At 35.6% G+C, this 18814-nt stretch overlaps 1 long non-coding RNA gene across 1 annotated transcript; it reads right to left on the reverse strand.

The window, feature by feature from the left end:
* Positions 1-9346: 9346 nt before the first annotated feature.
* On the reverse strand, positions 9347-11344 carry LOC138129583 (uncharacterized). Its single transcript, XR_011159264.1, has 2 exons — positions 10020-11344; positions 9347-9962 (listed from the first exon to the last, which is right to left on the reverse strand). It is a non-coding gene; the product is annotated as an uncharacterized lncRNA (long non-coding RNA).
* Between the last annotated feature and the right edge of the window lie 7470 nt (positions 11345-18814).

Here is an 18814-nt window from a genome sequence, read left to right on the forward strand (position 1 = left end):
ATATTTGCGGAGGATAAACCTATAACGCAAAAAGCTTAATTTAAGACGCAGATGTAAATTAATTTCTGTCCAACATCCTCTTAAAAGCGTGGACAGTGGATACATTGACAGTTTCAGGAGAGAGTCCGTTCCACAAGGTGAATGTTCGATTTGTTAAGAAAGACTGTCTTACCACACCTTTAAAAGATTCCTTTTGAGTTTTATAGTCGTGGCCACGAAGTCTCTGATCGAGAGCAAATTCAAGGAAGTCACCCATACAGCCCGGAAACAATTGATGTGTAATTCTGAACATTTGAATTAAGTCAGCTCTGTCTTGTCTCCTGCATAAAGGAGGCAATGAAAGTATTTCTAGCCGGAGCTCATAGTTCAGTTTCTTTAAATCTGGATTCCATCTTGTCACTTCGTGTTGCACCCTGTCTAAAATGTTCTTGTCCTTGATCAAGTTTGGTCTCCATACAGGAATAGCAAACTCAAGGTGAGGTCGGATATATGTTGTATAGAGTTTGGATACCAGATCTGGTGAAGGATTGTCAAACACGTGTTTAAGCAAATACAACACCCTCCTTGCCCTACCCGCAGCAGCTAAGCACTGTTCAGACCAACTTAATGTATCTGTAACAATCACTCCTAAATCGTTATGAGATTTCTTAACCAACAATTCGCTTCCTTTTATGAAATAAACCAATTTAGGATTGTTTATGCCACAATGTAATACACAACATTTTGACGTATTTAGGGGAATCTGCCATTTTTTACTCCACTCCGTTACAATATTTAGTTTCGCTTGTAGGTCTGTTTTTTGTGGATCACCAAATATTTTTATATCATCCGCATATGCGGAATAACAGTTTTCAATACTACGTAATAAATCACGTGTATACAGCAAAAACAGAATCGGTCCTAAAACAGAGCCCTGCGGAACGCCGCTTACCACAGACCTGAGAGATGATGTGACTTTTCCCACTCTAACACAAAACGTATGATTCGCCAGGAATGCTCCGATCCAACGAAGTAAACATCCATCAATGCCGCGGGACTTCAGCTTTTTCAACAATAAATCATGAGGCACCTTATCGAAAGCCTTGCTGAAGTCAAGATATATAATATCGAGTGGTTGCTTGTTGTCCATCGTTTTTGTCCAAGTATTCGTAGAAAATAGCAAACCAGTCACCACAGACCTACCAGGTATGAACCCATGCTGTTGTTCTGGGATAAGATTGTTATCTTCCATGTGTGCCAATAGCTGCTTGACAAATATTTTTTCCATTACCTTGCAGCTTATGGACGTAAGACTCACAGGCCTATAATTTACCGGATCAAGTTTGTCTCCTGATTTGTATAATGGGGTAACAGTTGCTAAAAACCACTCCTTTGGCAGAACACCAGCCGCGAACGAGGATGTCATTATTTCAGACAGAGGTGTAGACAACGATATAGCGCAATTTTTTAGGAGTTTTGCTGACATTGTTTGATCTGGACCAGGTGCTGTATCAACAGAGAGCTGAAGAAGATATTCTTCAACAATCCCCGGATCAAAATCGACATGTGACAATTTACTACCATTCCACGTGGTCACGACAGGGACTGTGCTAATTAAAGCCGGTATGCTATAACTTAATGCAAAGCTTCCCGCCAAGGTGTCTGCCGTTTCAATAAAATTGGAGCACAATAGTCCACCCACCCCGCGCACAAATGGAACGGACACTCGACTTGCAATGCGCTTTCTAAAATGAATAAAATGCTTTCGGTTTGTCAATTAATGAATGTTCATACTTGCTTTTTGCTCGTCCAATCTCAGCTTTAAGTTGATTAGAAAACCTTCGATGTTCTAATAAATGACTATTGCTAAGGGTTTGTTTATATTTTTTCCACAACTTTTTTTTGTATTTTACTTTATTAAGGAGGCTGTCGTCAATCCAAGGTTTATTACAATTTAACCTTCTACTAAATAATCTAGAGTTAGAATGCACATATGTTCTAATAATTGATAAGAGTTTGTCCCATTGTTCCTGAGTAGACAATGATTTTAAAATATTCCAATCAACAAGCGATAGTTCGTTGTCAAGGTTTTCAAAGTCAGTTTTAATATAATTATATTCCTTGTATTTTTTATCAGGGTAAAAAAGCAATTGTAAATCAAATTTTATAGTTGAATGATCTGAAATTCCTATGGGACTTGAAACTTTCACTGAAGTCACAAGATTTTCATCCGTTGTTAAAATTAAATCTAATAAAGATGGATTTTGACAAGTTCGGTACCTAGTGGGTTCATTGACTAATTGGGAAAAACTATTTTCTGACAAAAAATCTACAAATATCTGTTCTGTGTTCGAAGTTGTCGCGCTAGTTTTTGAAGACCAGTTAATGTTGGGAAAATTGAAACCTCCCACAATAATTAAATTAGGAAACTTTTCCAAGATAGATGCAATTGTATCAAGTGAGGTTATGTCATTATTCTGGCTGTTTAAGACCGAATTTGTTGGCGGCCTGTAGACACATGCAACGACAAAATTAAATTGATCGTTTTCGAATTTAATCCATACAGAATCGTAAGGTTTGACAGAAATGTTAAGTTCTGTAAGAGTAAATTTTTTACTAATAACCGATTTGTTAACGCCACCCCCCCTAAGAGACGACCGGTCGTTTCGAAATAGTAAGTAATTATCAATATTAATTACACTATCTATAATTGATAACTTTAACCATGTCTCCGAGAGGGCGACGATGGTTGGTAAGGTATTAAGTACTTCTACAAGCAACTCGTTAAATTTGGACGTTATTGAAAAGATATTTGTATAGAGAACAGATATATTGAAATTTTCGACAATCAGTTTTTTTGTTTGGTAATGATCTGGGGCACGCGATTAATATACTTAATTGTTAAATTAGTTTCACCGGAGTTAATGCGCCGATTTAATTCTTCACGTAGTGACTTGAGATACTGCATTTGACGAGGTGTTCTGTTCTCTCTTATAACAATTTTCGCATAAATATCCTTACCCAAAAGTACTGATTGTTTTCTTAAGCATGATCGAGCTGAATCGGAATTATTTAAACGCAGTTTAAGCGGAGCTGGTTTCCTGCGGCTACTCTTTCCCAAACGGACAACATTTTCAGGGGATACAGCCAGCGAAGTGTCGATAACCTTCAAAATATCGTTTACGATCTCCACATCTTCAACATGAGGATCTTTCTTGACATTATATAAGATGACATTACAGACTCGAACTGACCTTTCCACCGACTCCTCAATAATTGCCTCTCGATCTGCAGGGTTAGTGTTTGTGGTATTCGAGCGAATCAGAGTCTCCAACTGAGCAAAACGTTCATCAAATGACGTTTTCATACTATTAACAAGAGTTTTTATCTCTGCCATAGTACTGAACGTTACGTTGCATCGGTTGCAGAGCACTTTAATATTAGCAGACCGAGATTTGATAGATTCAACTTCTTTTTCACTCAAAGTCAGACAACGTATGTGGATGTTTAATGAACAGCCATCACACTTAACGTGTGCCGCTTTTCCACTAACATCCTTAAAGCAGTGGCAACAATTAGCACTCATTGCACCTAATTAATATGCAAGAGGCGCACCCGCTTGTTATTTTTAATGTTTTTATAACGCAACGCTGTGTATCGCTAGGTACAAAAAACCCCAGAGGACAAAAACAACGGTAAGATACGGATCTTATCTGTCTCGTTGAAAAATGTATTTAAATACGGCAATAAATAAGTATAGGTGCTTTGAGTACTTACGTAAAAACTTGCAAAAGTTAGATATGCAAAGGCACAAGTAATATCTGAGTTATAAAACGATATAACTTTCGAAAATATACAAATCACACTAAGCACTGGCAAATGGAAAACAGAAGGGAACACGTTGGAACACGTCTGCACACATCCGCAACAAAAGACTATGATCTTATTTATTTTTAAATAAGTTAATGGCCCGTATGCGTAAAGGCTAGTAAATGCTTTTACTAGTAATTTTTGAAGTAAATACTAGGTTTCATATGCATAAAAATAAGCAAATGCTTATACTTAAAAGTTATTACTAATAATTTCAGGATTTACTGAATTTTTCAGTAAATACTTACATTGGTATGCATAACAGATAGCAACTACTTATACTTTGGAGTAAATACTTATAATTTTTCAAGTCTGGTAATTAGCATCCTTAAAATAACTTTCGGTCTTCATTATGGCTGCGTTTGTCCAAATATGTGCGCCTGAAAATGAGCGGGAATCATTTTAATCGTGATCTTGGTGTAGAACTTCTTGGGATTCATAATTATCATGATGATTTTCCTAATTTACCGTTATTTGACATCCCAGGAACATTTTTTATTGAATTTTTGCAGAAAACTTCAGACGATTATACATATTTATTAATTTTTTTACCAGGAAATTTTTGAAATTCTGAATTTTTGCCGTCAGTCTCCAGCAGTTTCAACATTTCTTCTTCTCACGGTTTCAACAATATTTTCTTTTTATTTCCCCTTGCTTTCAAATCGGTTTTCTTCTTCAAATCAATTTTCAGGTCAGGTCAGGTAATTTTTTTCTTTATTTGGTCGGGCGAAATTGCTTTACCAAAATTTGATTCGAATACTTTGCTGCTTCATTTTTACTGTTGGAAATTGTGACTTATTTAGAAGTATTTTTTCTTCTTTTAGCAAAAAAACAAACCCCATTTGAGATAGTACAGATTATTTAGTTTCTACTTCTGAATCGGACAACATTTTTCCTTCGTATTTTGGAAGCAACTAATACAAGCAAAATTATCAAAAACGACCTTATCGCTCCAGTTGGGTTCTAATCATTAAAGTTAAATTTCTGATAAACAACTGAGTGAATAAGACCGTAGTAAATACTACACCTTTGTAAGTACATACTCGGAAAATAGTAGTATACACTTTAGATTTCCCTAGTAGGTACTGGTAAGTAGAAGTAAAAACTTATGCATACGAAATTAAGTATTTACTTTTACTATGATCTTTTACTACAAGTAAATACTTTTACTTATAGTTTATACTTGTAAGTTTTTACTAAACTTTATGCATACGACCCAATGTTTACCGATAAATTAAAACGTTTTGCAAAAACTCTCTAATAATAATTACTTTATTATCCAATAGGAGTAGGAAAAGTATAGTATTCTACTCGCGGATAATGGCTATTACTCGCTGGAATGAATTATGAATTAAATATGAATTACGCCATTCGCGACTTGTGACACAAAATCATCCTCACGAGTAATAGCCAACGACTTTTTAACGCCAACTTTAAGGATTAATTTAAATGTACACCCGATATTTAATTGTGAATACAATACTTGGTTTCTTTCGTTGATTATTAACATTGAAACGTTTCGATTTCCTTGGCTCTTCCGCTCTTCGTCAATATAACTTTCAGCCCCTGTTTGGTGTATTGTCGGTTGCCGCTTTCCCTCGGATGATATTTTAGCGGAAAAATACGAAACAAAATAATGAGAAAAGATATATTTATTGATCCTACGTTGTGTTTTGTTCATAGTTTAATTTTGTAAAGTTCTACGAGAGGCCGTACCTTTGGGAGGTTTTCAAAATGGGATTAAAACGATACAACACATTTCACTTAAATCTAGTGTATATCGATAGAGTTGGCCATGTACAGACTGATTCACATAACTCATAAAGTATGAAGCAATTCTTCATAAGGGACCTTTATGAAGAATTGCTTCGTACTCCAACAATCAGAAGAGCTAACCTGACCTTGTAACGCTGGAAGCTCAAGTCCTGGGATTTTTTTTCTTTTGTCGACAACCTTGCCGCCCCTTTTGGATTATTATTGATCATATCAATAGGTACTATTATTCTAAGGAACCGGCGGTCTAAAGGCTAGGGAGACCACCGGGGAAAATAAATTGACGAGACCTCGGACTTGCTTGCGTCCAGCTTGCCTTGGTCAACCTCAAAGCAACTTACTATCAAATCTGGAGAAAAACTAGGAAACGTTGGTAGAACAGGAGCTGGAGAAACTTCTCTCGTGTCAGCTGTGTTCCGCTTATTTCAGTTTGAAGACACGATCGAACATAATGTACTCGTACTTTTAATTTTTTTATTATTCACTTTAGTATAATTGCATGATAATTCCTAGGATATGAAATACGTAAACATGTCAATAACAACCGGGGAATAATAACAGGGCGTAATAAGAATAAGCGGGCGTAATAAGAATAAGCGGGCGTAATGAATTCATAACGCCCTCATCAATTCATAATTGCAAAGATGCCATTTTTTTTTTAAAGAACACGTATAGTGAAAAATAAAATCTTGTATGCACTATGGCGTCACCGAATGATTACGCCCATCGAACGATATAAATCTCTCGGGCTAAAGCCCTCGAGCTGGATTCACCGTTCTCCGGGCGTAATCATCGTTGTAACGCCCTTGGTGCATAAATAGCTAGTTTAATAAAAATACTCGTAGTACTCAATTTAGTTTAGTAAAAAAAAAACCAAGAGGAAATTACAAATAAATTAGCAGTTTTTGTGTATTTCAATCGCCTAATGCATTCCACTGAGGTTAAATTTGAATTAGCTGTACAATCGCGGCCATCCAAAAGTGAACGATAGCTTGCGAAAATTTCCGTATTTTTCGTTAGATTAAATCAGGCTGTATTCATTGGCGTTCGTGCGGCAGGAGTTACTATTTTAATAATAAAAAGTTGTAATAAATAACTTTTAATAAAAATGAGACTGAGAAGTAATTAATACATTACTAAAGTGAAAGTAAACTTTAGTAAGGAAATCTTTTCAACACCTATTCGTATTGGCCTTTCAAGCCTGTTTTCTTGCCAACGCCTCTTTATATTGAAGATGCAAGTCTTACTGCAATGTAATTCTCTGGCCACAGCAGCCAAAGACCAATTTTCTTCTAGCTTTGCAATAGCCCTAGCTGTCTGAATCGGAGTGAGATGTGGCATTTAAAAAAAATAGTTTTAATAATTTTTTTATCGCTAGTGTCAAACTTTGACATTTTAGGACGCCTATGATTTAAAGTAAAAATCAAACTATAAAAAAAAACGTTCACTTTTGGATGGCCGCGATAGTACCTAGATTTAACAAAAGTATGACACAAGCTTTTCTAACAGATATTTTGTTTCAAGATTTTAAATTCTCATTTTTCCAAAATGTCGTTCACTTTCCGTCTTCAAAAAAAGTGAAAATAATTTTGGTTAGCACTTTTCCAACAAATTTTTGTAAAATCGACAAAACAGTGAAATGTTAAATAACTCTATTTAATTAAATACTATTACACATCAGTTAGCTTTTTTAAAACGCTCTCTAGTTGTTTTTGTTAGAAGAAAAGCTAACTTTGCAGAAAGTTGCTTTGAAACTAGCAGTGGATATTGTTTCTCAATAACTCGATCACTATTGACTTCGTTCTAGTATATGTACGTATACTATGTCATAGTGGAGAGCAGGGGCGGCTTCTCCGGGTAGGCAGGGGAGGCAGTGCCTCACCAAATACTTTACTAACCAAAATCTTTTTTAATAGATAATTTTTGATTTTTTTTAGTATAAAAGTATTTTTATGTTTGTATACTTTTATTTTGTACCTACATTGAATTAATTATTATCGAAGAATAACTGTTGCATGTGTTAATTTGATTATGTATTTTGTATTTGGAGCGTTTTGCATTCGGCCCCTTCGCTTCGGACTGCAGAGCCCAGAGCGTAGACTTATTCAGAGCGTTCAGCGTACCGTAGAGGCACCGTAGAATATGCCACTTCATTTTTCCGCCTAAGCTGTGTGGTTGGTGGAATAAAGAACTGAATACCATCAACCCGTCATACACTGTTATTGGTTACTGCGTGTTAGCAAAGTGCAACTCGAGGCAATGCCTCTGTAGTTTTGTCATTTTCATTGTAGTCGTAAAATTTTATTTTATATTAGGATTATTGTGACTATGAGCGATTAACGGACACAATGGTTGTGTCGAAACGGTTGGGAAGCGGCGCGGGCGTGAATCATGCGTTCCTTCAGCTCGACCTCGAACAGAAGTTGAAATTTAATGTTGTTGTTAAACATTGCGGTTTAGAGGTATTTTCATATTTGGTGGCGGAAACAAAAGACTGAGAAATGTCATAAAAATGTATTATCAGTGTTAAATTTCTCATAAACGTCGTAAAAAGGAATGTCTAGGTAAATTTAAATTTTCGCTAAATTGATTGAAAAAATAAATTCAAAGGAAACCAATTTTTGTCAGTGGTTCAAAAGGAAAAGTTATTCTCATATGATCAAACGTATTACAAATTTTGTCTCTAGTTCGACGATGAATAACTTTCTTATTGCCAATTTGCTGCATTTCTGTCGAAATCACGAACGTCTTTGAGAAATTTGACACTGACAATACAAATTTGTGACATTTCTCAGTCTTTTGTTTCCGCCATCAAATATGAAAATATCTCTAGTTAGGTTATGCAGGCTAGTGATGGTAAGTAGGTAAGTAGCAATTTAATAAAAATGATCTCAATGGCAAGTACCAGGCAAGAACAAGAGGCGGTTGTCGTTCCTGTTAACGTCGATCTCGATTTTTTGATAAATAAATGCCGGTCTTGTAAACTTTCCTACGAAGATAAGTTTTATGTAGATTAAACAGTTAAAGAGACCCTGTCCTGATGTAACTGATCTAAGTAAAACTTTGGTAACTACTGGTAAACAGAATAGTGCATTTACTAATTCGTGGTAGGTACGGAAAATATGATTGGCTTGTTGGCAGTAGGTAAATTACTTAAAAAACTTTTTCGGCCTCCCAATCTGGGAAATATAGCGTTACCTTACACTTTAGGTCAAGGGAGGTGCGATTTCCCGTACAATGTCAAAAATTTCTAGTGGAATGTGGGAAAAATCTAGTGGAGTACGGGAAAAATGTGCGGACACCGTTGATTTATTCTTTTCACAGTTACTTTAAAATTAAAGTGTCCATACGTTACTTTAATTTAGTGTAAAAAAACACATTTCCCTGTATAATTTTTCCGATAAATGTGTTTGTTTAATTTATATCGATCGAAAAAGAAAATAATCGTAACAGGGAAAATACAACCTATTGGGTTGGCAGCTGTATATGTCAAAAAGTTTGACAATTGTCAGGTATTTAATAAATATCTGCAAAATTGCACAATAAAACTAAACCACAGAAGTTGATATATGGTTTTGTGTACCTACTTTATCCAGTACCAGCTGTTAGTGCTAAAGTGCAACTGGAAACTAAAAATTTACAAAACATTTAACCCCAAAATCTTGTATTCACCTGAAGAAAGATGATTCGTTTTTACCAGGAAGTAGTGGTTAAGTACAAGACATTTTAATAATTTGCAACATTAACATAATTTATTTTGTAAAATTACAGTTGTAAACAGTATTGTTACAATTCTCCACTTTAGAGAACAATGCAGAAACAATTTGGTAACTGTCAGCTTTATTACTTCTGGGTTGAATGTCAATATGTTGTACTGGTGCTTCTCATACGGTACTGATGATGGAATTCTCAATGTTGGATGATTACATTGGAAGCAACTGCTAAAAATTCAAGTAGATTAAAGCACTGTATCGAAGTTTGTGACACAACTCACTATTGTTTGAGCTGTAGCTGCAACACAGTACATTTTGTTTTTGATGTTGAAGGAAGGCCATCAGTCATCACGAATCATTTTAGGAACTTCAATCTTGTGTCCATAGGGCAATCAAGGTTCAAATATTTGTCAATTTTATTTGAAATTGTTTTAATACCAATTTAACCTGACTTTCATATATTTCTTCACAGTTTCAACCCAGTTTGGATTGGTAATGGCAAACGATCTACAAATATTGGTTTTTGTGTCAGTTATCAATATAATATTTTCTCTTGACATTTTCCATTTTCAGAGTATATAACTCCTTTCGGAGACAGGCACCACAAACACCTATTAATAAAACTGTCTGTAATAAAATATGGTTTATTAAAAATTTGTGAACTAAAGAATAGTTATTACATACTTTTGTGAGAAAAAATTGTCCTATGTAACGTTGTTTCGATTTTTGTGGTAATAATTCAGAATTTAGTCCTGCCACTAGTTGTACTGCATCTGGTGTCACATTTAACTCACTCTATATTATATACTAGACATTTTTTTCACTCGATTAATACACCAAAATCAAATTTTGAAGCGCGACCGTGAAAATTTAGCCGGCAAATAATTTGTTAGGAAAAAAACAAATGAGCGGTCACGGTCGTCAAGGAATTGATTCCACAGCATTCGATTCTTTATTGACGATGTCAGATTCTACAATAAAATTAGTCTTGATTTTTTAAAGATTTAATATTTTGGTCAGCCGAAAAGTCTAATACAAATGTCGTACGGGACGTATTTTCCGGCCCTCCAACTAATCAGGCACTCGGCTGCGCCATCGTGCCCGAAACCAGTTGTCGTGCCGGAAAATTCACATCCCGTACTCTAATGTAAATAACTATTTTTTTATTCTGTTCGTGACTAATAATGAGACAGTGTGGACAAAAACGGGGTATTCTGATTTGAACGATTTAGGGCGTGCATTAGAGAAGCACAATAAGAGTAAAGAGCATATTGCTTTTGCTTGTAAATTCGTTCTTTTTCGTTTTTTTAGAAAAGTTTAGATAAGAATAGCGTACGGGAAAATCGTGAAATTATCAAGTCTAATTTATATTGCAATTTTTTTGTGCCAGCAAGAGTTGTCGTTTATTTTCCATAATAAACCCAATGCATGATATTGTTTTCTTAATGTTACTGTCATTTTCAAAACGTCCAGGTTAGGGAAAAGTGGAACATCTTGAAATTACGTCTCACCTTTGTAATAATAAGCATTATATCCATCACCACCGTTGAACTGGTGCAAGGTCAAAAAAAAAAAATAACGCGAAAAAACTGACCAAGTGACTGACCAAAAAACTTGCTGGTGCCTACCCGGTTTTGATCTTGACGAGCCGCTACTGGTGGAGAGGAGTCCAAAGCACATGGCTCTGGAACTGTAACAATTGTTTTACATTCGAAATTGTCCAATACTACGACACTTAAGGTTCTCGATAATAAATAAGGCAACGACAACGGTTGCGACGAATATTTCCATATCACTTAATTTGGCGCAATGTTAAGTTAATGTGTTTGACACGTAAAATTTCAAGCCACAAAAATCCTGATAAAATTGTGCCCTTCTATCTTTGTCACACTTACGGCATGTATCGATAATGTCCTCTCTTTTAATTTGGAGTCTCAAAAATAAACAATGAGTTGTCGCTACTCGCTACCTTATTTATTATCAAGAATCTTGACACTACCTTGGACTTTTAAACAATCACTTTCTTATCTCGTTCAATGTCTTATCGCTAGTACTACTAATTGAATCATCTCGGTTCGGTTCTAAGTCGCTCTCCTATTGGTCAAATCCGCTTGCCAAGCTAATGCAACTGGATCTGGTTTTAGCCACGTGCTATGCTAGCGGATAAACAACCGTTATTGTACAATATGAAAAAACATGAGAGTGCGATTGCAAAATACTGTGACGCTTTTCATTATGATGCAACTTTTGAGAAATGCCAATTGCCAAATGCCAATTTGACGCTCCCGGGTTTGTACTGATTCGGGGACGAAAGTCTCAGTATTAATTCCATTTTTGAAAGAATTTTAATTAATGGGCCGTGACGGTAACCTTGAGCTGCTGATAACGGAACTTTCTAATGATAGCAAGAAATTTGTGACTAACAAATTTGTGAATGTTTTTCTGGAGACTGAAGGTTGATAGATTTGAATAGTCGGCTGCCAAGTCAGGTGAAATTGAAACAAACAAACATATATTTCTTAAACGTGTAATAACTGAACGGATGAGACAATTATATCTGTTTATCTGAAAAATATCAGTAATATGGAATGTTGCAATACATAAAAGGAAAAGGGAAAGATGAGAATGTGAATGAAGATATGATATTTTGGCCTCCACAACTCTAAGTGACATGTTCATACATTTTGAATAGCTACGGTATCTTGATTTTTACACACTAACTAACTATTTATCATTTTACCGCACGGAGTGTGTAAACTAACACGAAAATTTTAAACTTTCAGGGACCTTCAAGAAACTGTTAGCTTATAATTAATATGGGTTGGTTACCTCGCCAACTGATTGTGCTTTCCCTCCTCGAGAAGACAAGAAAGAACAGGATCGCGCTGCTCTTCACAACGTTCACGTCTATACTCCAGAGTTTGAACCACTTCTCCAAGGTGTCAACCACGTGTTGCAGTTTCTATGTGACGAATTCGGGACTGGAGTCCCTGACTGATATAGCAGTGTCGTCTGCGTAGAGAAACGTTGTGGAAGCGGCGTCTTGTTCTAGCGTTGGTACATCTGTTGTGAAAATAGAGAACCGGAACGGTGACAGGAGCGAACCTTGGGTTACTTCCGCGCTCCGATGACTTCGTTTCTGCGATCTTGGTTCTAAATGTCCTGTTTTGCTGGTAGGATCGAACAATTTTCACCAGTCCGATCGGAAATCCGGCTTCGATCAGCTTGTGGAGGAGCCCTTGATGCTAGACTTTGTTGAATGCCTTAGCCACCTACGAGTACGTCCAGAAATACGGCTCACGTGTGTCTCTTTTTGTTGAAACTGATTGTGATCTGTTCAATCACTCTAAACGCTTCTGGAGTCTCTTCAAATCCCACCTTGTCAGTCATTTCCCCAAATAGGGAGGAAAGCTGATCGGACGATAACTTGAGGAAACTGCAAGCCTCTGTCCGCTTTCGGGATGTGGATGACGTCTGCGATCTCTGCCTCTGTGGGAAATTGCAGCACCTCGTTGACAATACCGACGACGTCCATGGTCGCTTGGTCAGGCAACTCCTGTTTGCTTTTTTTCATTTTCAAGAACATGATTACCAAACGGACCTCCGCTGGCGAGGTGGCCCGTTTTGATCTGGATATTTCTCCTTACCTTTCTATTCACTTGTTCGACGAAGTAGAGGTCGTGCGTGTGTGTAGTTCGGACTACAGTGTGACTCGAGTTTATCGGCAAATGCTTCCGCTTTTTTGCGATCCTTGTGGAATATTCCACGTTTCCCGTGAATCGGTGATAGTGGTTTTCTTTGGACACGAAGGATTTTGGACATTTTCCACAATGTCCCGTCCGATGTTGATCGTTCCGCAAATCTGTCGTTCCACTGTTCTTACCGGTCACGTCAAATTTCCAAACTATGTATTTTTCATTAAAACTATGTAATAATAAACATGTATGTTAGACAAAGCAATTAATGCCTAACAGTAAAATTAACAAAAAAACATGTTGTTTTTTGAAATAAAATAGCTCAGTGAGCTGTGGCAATGACATTTCACCTTAAAAACAATCTATCTGTCATCTGTCTATTTTCAGGGTAAAAGATTAGCTCCAAAGAGAAGAATTTGTCCCAGGACAAGCTAACATAAAGAATTTACCTTTAGTGAATCCTAAAAAAGTTTTACTAGCCCCATTGCAAATTATGCTGGGATTAATAAAAAAACTGTCCAGGCTTTGGATACATAGAGTGCTGCTTTTTTCAATAACTTCACAAATGTTTCCAAAACTGCGTAATGCCAAACTCAAAGAACGCATATTTGTTGGATCACAAATTAGAAAGATTGTAAAAGATCCAAAATTTAAAGAAAAGTTTAATCACATTGAGTTAAGCGCTTGGAGATATTTTAAAAACGACTTTTTAGGCAACAAAAATGCCGAAAATTATGAAAAAATAATAAAAGATTCAAATATTACACATTACTGTAAAATGGGGTGTAGGATGTCACTTAAAATTCACTTCCTCCATTCTCACATAAATTTTTTCTCCCAAAATTTTGGTGCCGTTAGTGACGAGCAAGGAAAGAGATTTCACCAGGATATACTGACGACGGAAAAACGGTACTTGGGGAGATGGGATTCAACAATGATGGGGGAATATTGCTGGTTTCTATTAAGAGAAAATAAAACTCCTTACAAAAGAATGTCAAACTTTGCCAAAAAAGTCATTGACGGCAGATTTATGTTAGAATAGGACATCTTTGAATATTGTTTTTGTTTTCCTTGTCTTCTTGATTACACATTGAGGTCGTTGGTTTCGAAAATTCTTCATTTATATAGACAGAAGTTTAAGACAAAATGTTAGCACTTTCTGGAAACTCAAACGGCTCTTGTAATCGGCCTTCGTGGCCGCTGCAATGAATCAATATTATCAGACTTGCTGCGACATTAGAATTATGACAATTTTTATACCCCAGATTTTCCTTGTCTTCTTGATTACATATTAAGGTCGCTGGTTTCGAAGATTCTTACTTTATGTAGAGAGAAGTTGAAGACAAGATGTTAGCACTTTTTGGAAACTCACACGGCTCTTGTAGTCGGCATTTGTATTGTCAAAATTTTTATACCCCGTGTTTTCCTTGTTTTCTTGAGTTCTTGATTACACATTGAGGTCGTCGGCTTCAAAAATTCTTTAGTTGTGACGCCATGAAGAATTTTTCTTGTAAATTGAATCTTGTTTTCGACACAATCTTCAATGTAGCTGAACTTCGAGGAAACGAGTGACTCCTAGTCCTAGCGTTCTCTGGATTCTGGTTCTGGTTCTCTGGTGTGGCAGAGCTATTTGAATTTGCTGCTGTATACTCAAAGCATAATTTCTTTGCGTTTCCTGTTGTAATCTATGTCAATGTCTAACTGATTCGTTTCTCTACATTGTTTACAGATAAATATCTTTTTGATAAGGTATCCACAACATATTGCTGGAATATTTTGTAACTAAAAATATATACATATAATTATGTTGAATACAGTCTTTTCTGATCACTAGATGAGATAATAACATCAAGCATTGTTCTCTTATTAATCGTTTGTTATGATGATTTTCAAACGTCAGAAAAATTTCACTCAAGTACTTCTCAAACTTTCCACATATTTTAACTGTTTCAGATCATGATAATATGTAAAAATAAGACATCATTAAAAAGAAATATTCATTATAAAACTGTCCACATTGTTGTTCGTCAGAATCGAAGAATATTCCTTTCAAGAGAGGTAAATATGTCCATATTGGTTTGACAAAAATACGTAATTTGATCACAACTGCTGCAAGTTAGGTTAATTATCTGGATGTTCAGAAACATCCACGCATCGATAATATCTATGTTTTCACGCAAAGATTACCTCTTTTTTGCTTTCGGGGTTAAGCCTATTGTATTAGTTTCCCACTACTGTTGATTTCCCGTAATCCGCGTAATCGTCTTTTCATTTTTTATTATTGTCGCAAACCGTACATTTGAGATTTCACTATGAAATATTTCGTTCACTTACTGCAAAAACCCTCTGAGTCCAATCTACTTTTAAACCTAATTAAAGCTAACAGTCTTTAAACAGACAAAGACAATTCAATGTATTATTGATATATTATTGATATTGGAAATAATTAAGCAGGAAAGAATGTTTTCCGTGTATGTAATGGTAAGGAACGTTCTATCACAATAGAAATTGGAAAGAAAAATGCTACATTTCCACTTTTCTGATTGCAACAGTTTCTTCTTAGAAATATTTTACATAGCAACGACCAAATTTTATTCATTCAACTTATTAGTAGAAATTTTAAATGAGGTGTAGTAATAAATGCTTCGTTACTTTAGTTACCTATTGTTATAACAATGTTTTCGTATATTTTAATCTGCAGTTAAATTTAACTCACGTTGGTGCAACCGACCCTTAATGTTATATGTACCTAATAGAAGAAGATGCCATTGATTAAAAATCAGAAGTGACAAATTCTTCGCTAGATGCAGCTTTTTTTTTTCTATCTTACCTATGAAGAATAAAGACGAAAAACTGATTCGGTCCAGATATTTTACTCCGTCCGAAATTAATACTCTGGATCAATTGATGGAAAAGCGGCGAGAAATATGTATTAGAGTGTAAAAAACTGTAGTAATTACCACGAAGAAAAAAAATACAACCTGGGAAAGCTCGCCATTGTATTTAATGCTGCAGTGATCTAACTACATTACTTCATTCCGCCAAATATTCGAACCTGCGCAAACTGAAACAAATGTGGCGGTGATTGTCATCAAAGCGGAGGGGCCCTACGTTGTGATTTTCTTTTGGCGGAAAAGGATTGCAAACGATGAGGGTTCCAGTTGGAAGAGTGCCGCAAAATAAAACACACATGTGAGGGACGCAAAATACCTTTTATTGAAAAATGCCTGTGATAACGTTGATTTTCGGCGAACAAATGATACGAATCCAAAATTAACGGGGACCAAGTATAACAGAGTAAAGTAAATTAACTAGTTGAGGCAATTGCAAAAACAAACAACAATATTAATACAGCAACATTTAAAACAAACAGAACGGGTAAATGACAACAAGAATGACAAGTACAAGACACCGTATTCTCCAGGTTTACACCGCTCTGTGGTCTGTGACTTCTTCCTGTTTCCGAACATGAAAGAATGGCTCGGTGGAAAAAGATTCGCATCGGACGAGCAGGTTATTACCGAAACTGAAGCCTATTTCGCAGTTTGACAAATCCTATTTTTTGGAGGGCTTGAAAAAGTTAGAAAGTCTATGTTGAAAAATAAATCGATTTTTTTTTTAACTTTTTGCTTCTTGCCTAACATGGGTACTTATCATACATACATCCCTTGTAGGTGCCAAAAATCATGCAGAAACTATTTTCCATGTTAAATCCCTATGGCCAGGTTTGGTGGTTGACACTCGGTATATAGCTTAGTTTCAAACTCAATTCATAAACCAAAAACGTAAGGGATATCACTTTCAAAGACAATTGAAATAATAGATGAGTTTGACAGATTGTGTAAAAGAGTTGAGGGTGGATTTCTAAACGGCGAAATATAGTAAACGAAAAAGCTGAAAAATGCACCCATTACTTGTGTCGAAGTTTTTCTTTTCATAAACGTGTTTTCTGATGGAAGACATAATTTTGAACAACTTCTAATCATAATAAATAAATTATTTTAGAAATAACTCTTAGGCAAGTGGTTTAGGTTTTACATCTAATAATAACAATAAATTAAGTAGTGCATTTCTTGATTTTGTCCAATTATAGTTATTAAGGTATCAAGGTTGTTAGAACGTTGTTATTAACGTTGATAACGCCAGGTCGGCAAAGTGAAACCCGAGGGCCTCAGGTCCGAGGGGAGCACGCGACCGAGGGCGTATCATTATAACACCCGTGGTGCCTTCAACGTTTAATGTTCGACTAGTTTCGTGTGTCTTTGGATTGACAATAATTTGATTAATTTATACGGAAATCAAAAATGGTTTTTACTTCAGAACATAAAAGATTCATCATTGAATCGTAATGAATCGTAACGGAGAATGGACATACAGTGCTGTTGCTTGTTTGGCCGAGTTTCGGCAAAAATTTCCAAATTTAAATTGAAACAGGTTTGTGCAACCAAAAATACTTCCATGCATTCAGAGCATCTGAAAGTCTAGATTCGGACATACGTCGGAAATCTCTAACGCTACTTTGATCTATACAGGATGATTTACGAGGAATAATGAGCCCGATGGAATAGAAAATGCAACCCACAATACATTGGAACAAAAAGCTGGACATCGAAGCGGTAAATGTCCGGGTTTTTCTCCTGATGAATTGCGGGTTGCATTTTCTATTCCATCGGGCTCATTATTCCTCGTAAATCACCTTGTATAGTTCTTTATCGCACGGTATGAATTCTAACTTTGTTTAAAAAATATCACCTTAAACAAAAATGTACACATGTAGCTCAATAGGTAACATTAACAGTTACACATTGAATGTAATTTCAATACAAAAATATTATTGTCGAGGGCGCTATGTGGATTCCTGTTTTTAGAATTGATACGTATTCTCGTCAAATATAGAAACTTTTTTAAAGATCTGCCAACGTAGCGCGACTGATATATACAGGGTGGAACAAAAGTATCAAATATTGGCTGTAACTTTTTAATTAGACAATTTATGAAAAAATGTTTATATAAAAGTTGATTGGTGTATTATCCTGCATCATCTGGTCTTTCTAGCTTGTTCCTATCTTCTTTTGTTTCGCTGCTATGGCAACCAACTTTGGTTTTTTAAATAGCACCCATACATTTTTTGTGTGATTTTCAAACAAGCGTATCTTTCTGTATTCATAAATACAGTTTTGCCGCCATTATGGGGAAAAAGAATAAAATTTAAATAAAAACAAAGGTGATAAAATTAACTTACTAAGTAATAAAATGCAATATCAAGAATGCCATGGAAATTTGACAATTTTTGTTGAACGTCATGCATGATAATAAACCAAACAATTTTTATATTAAACATTTTTTCATAATTTTTCAAATTAAAATAAATTCAATCTCACCCCTTTTTTGGCTAAAAATTTCTTTCACATTAAAATTGTGATAGATTCCGAGCTAGTTTTATCTAACACTTTAGGTATTCATTAGTACAGTGTGTGATTGACTTGGTACTTGGGTTTAAAAGCGCTAAGCACCACATTTGCAATAGCGTTCTGCATGCTTCTGCCATTTTGCGTTTATGCAGACGTTTTCCCAAAAATTCTTCGTCTTTTCAAAATTTCATTTAACCAAGCGAATGACGTTTATGTGACTATCATTCATTAGTTCATTACTTTATAAACCAATAAGAATCTTTGATTTTCTTTAGTTACCATGTATTACAGCGGTTATTTTAGTAACCAGGGCGACTTCGAATATACGAACCTTTGTATATTCGTATTCGAATATAACGGGTGACTATTAAAA

Source organism: Tenebrio molitor, chromosome 4 (assembly GCF_963966145.1).
Source record: "Tenebrio molitor chromosome 4, icTenMoli1.1, whole genome shotgun sequence".
NCBI classification, from domain to species: Eukaryota; Metazoa; Arthropoda; class Insecta; order Coleoptera; family Tenebrionidae; genus Tenebrio; species Tenebrio molitor.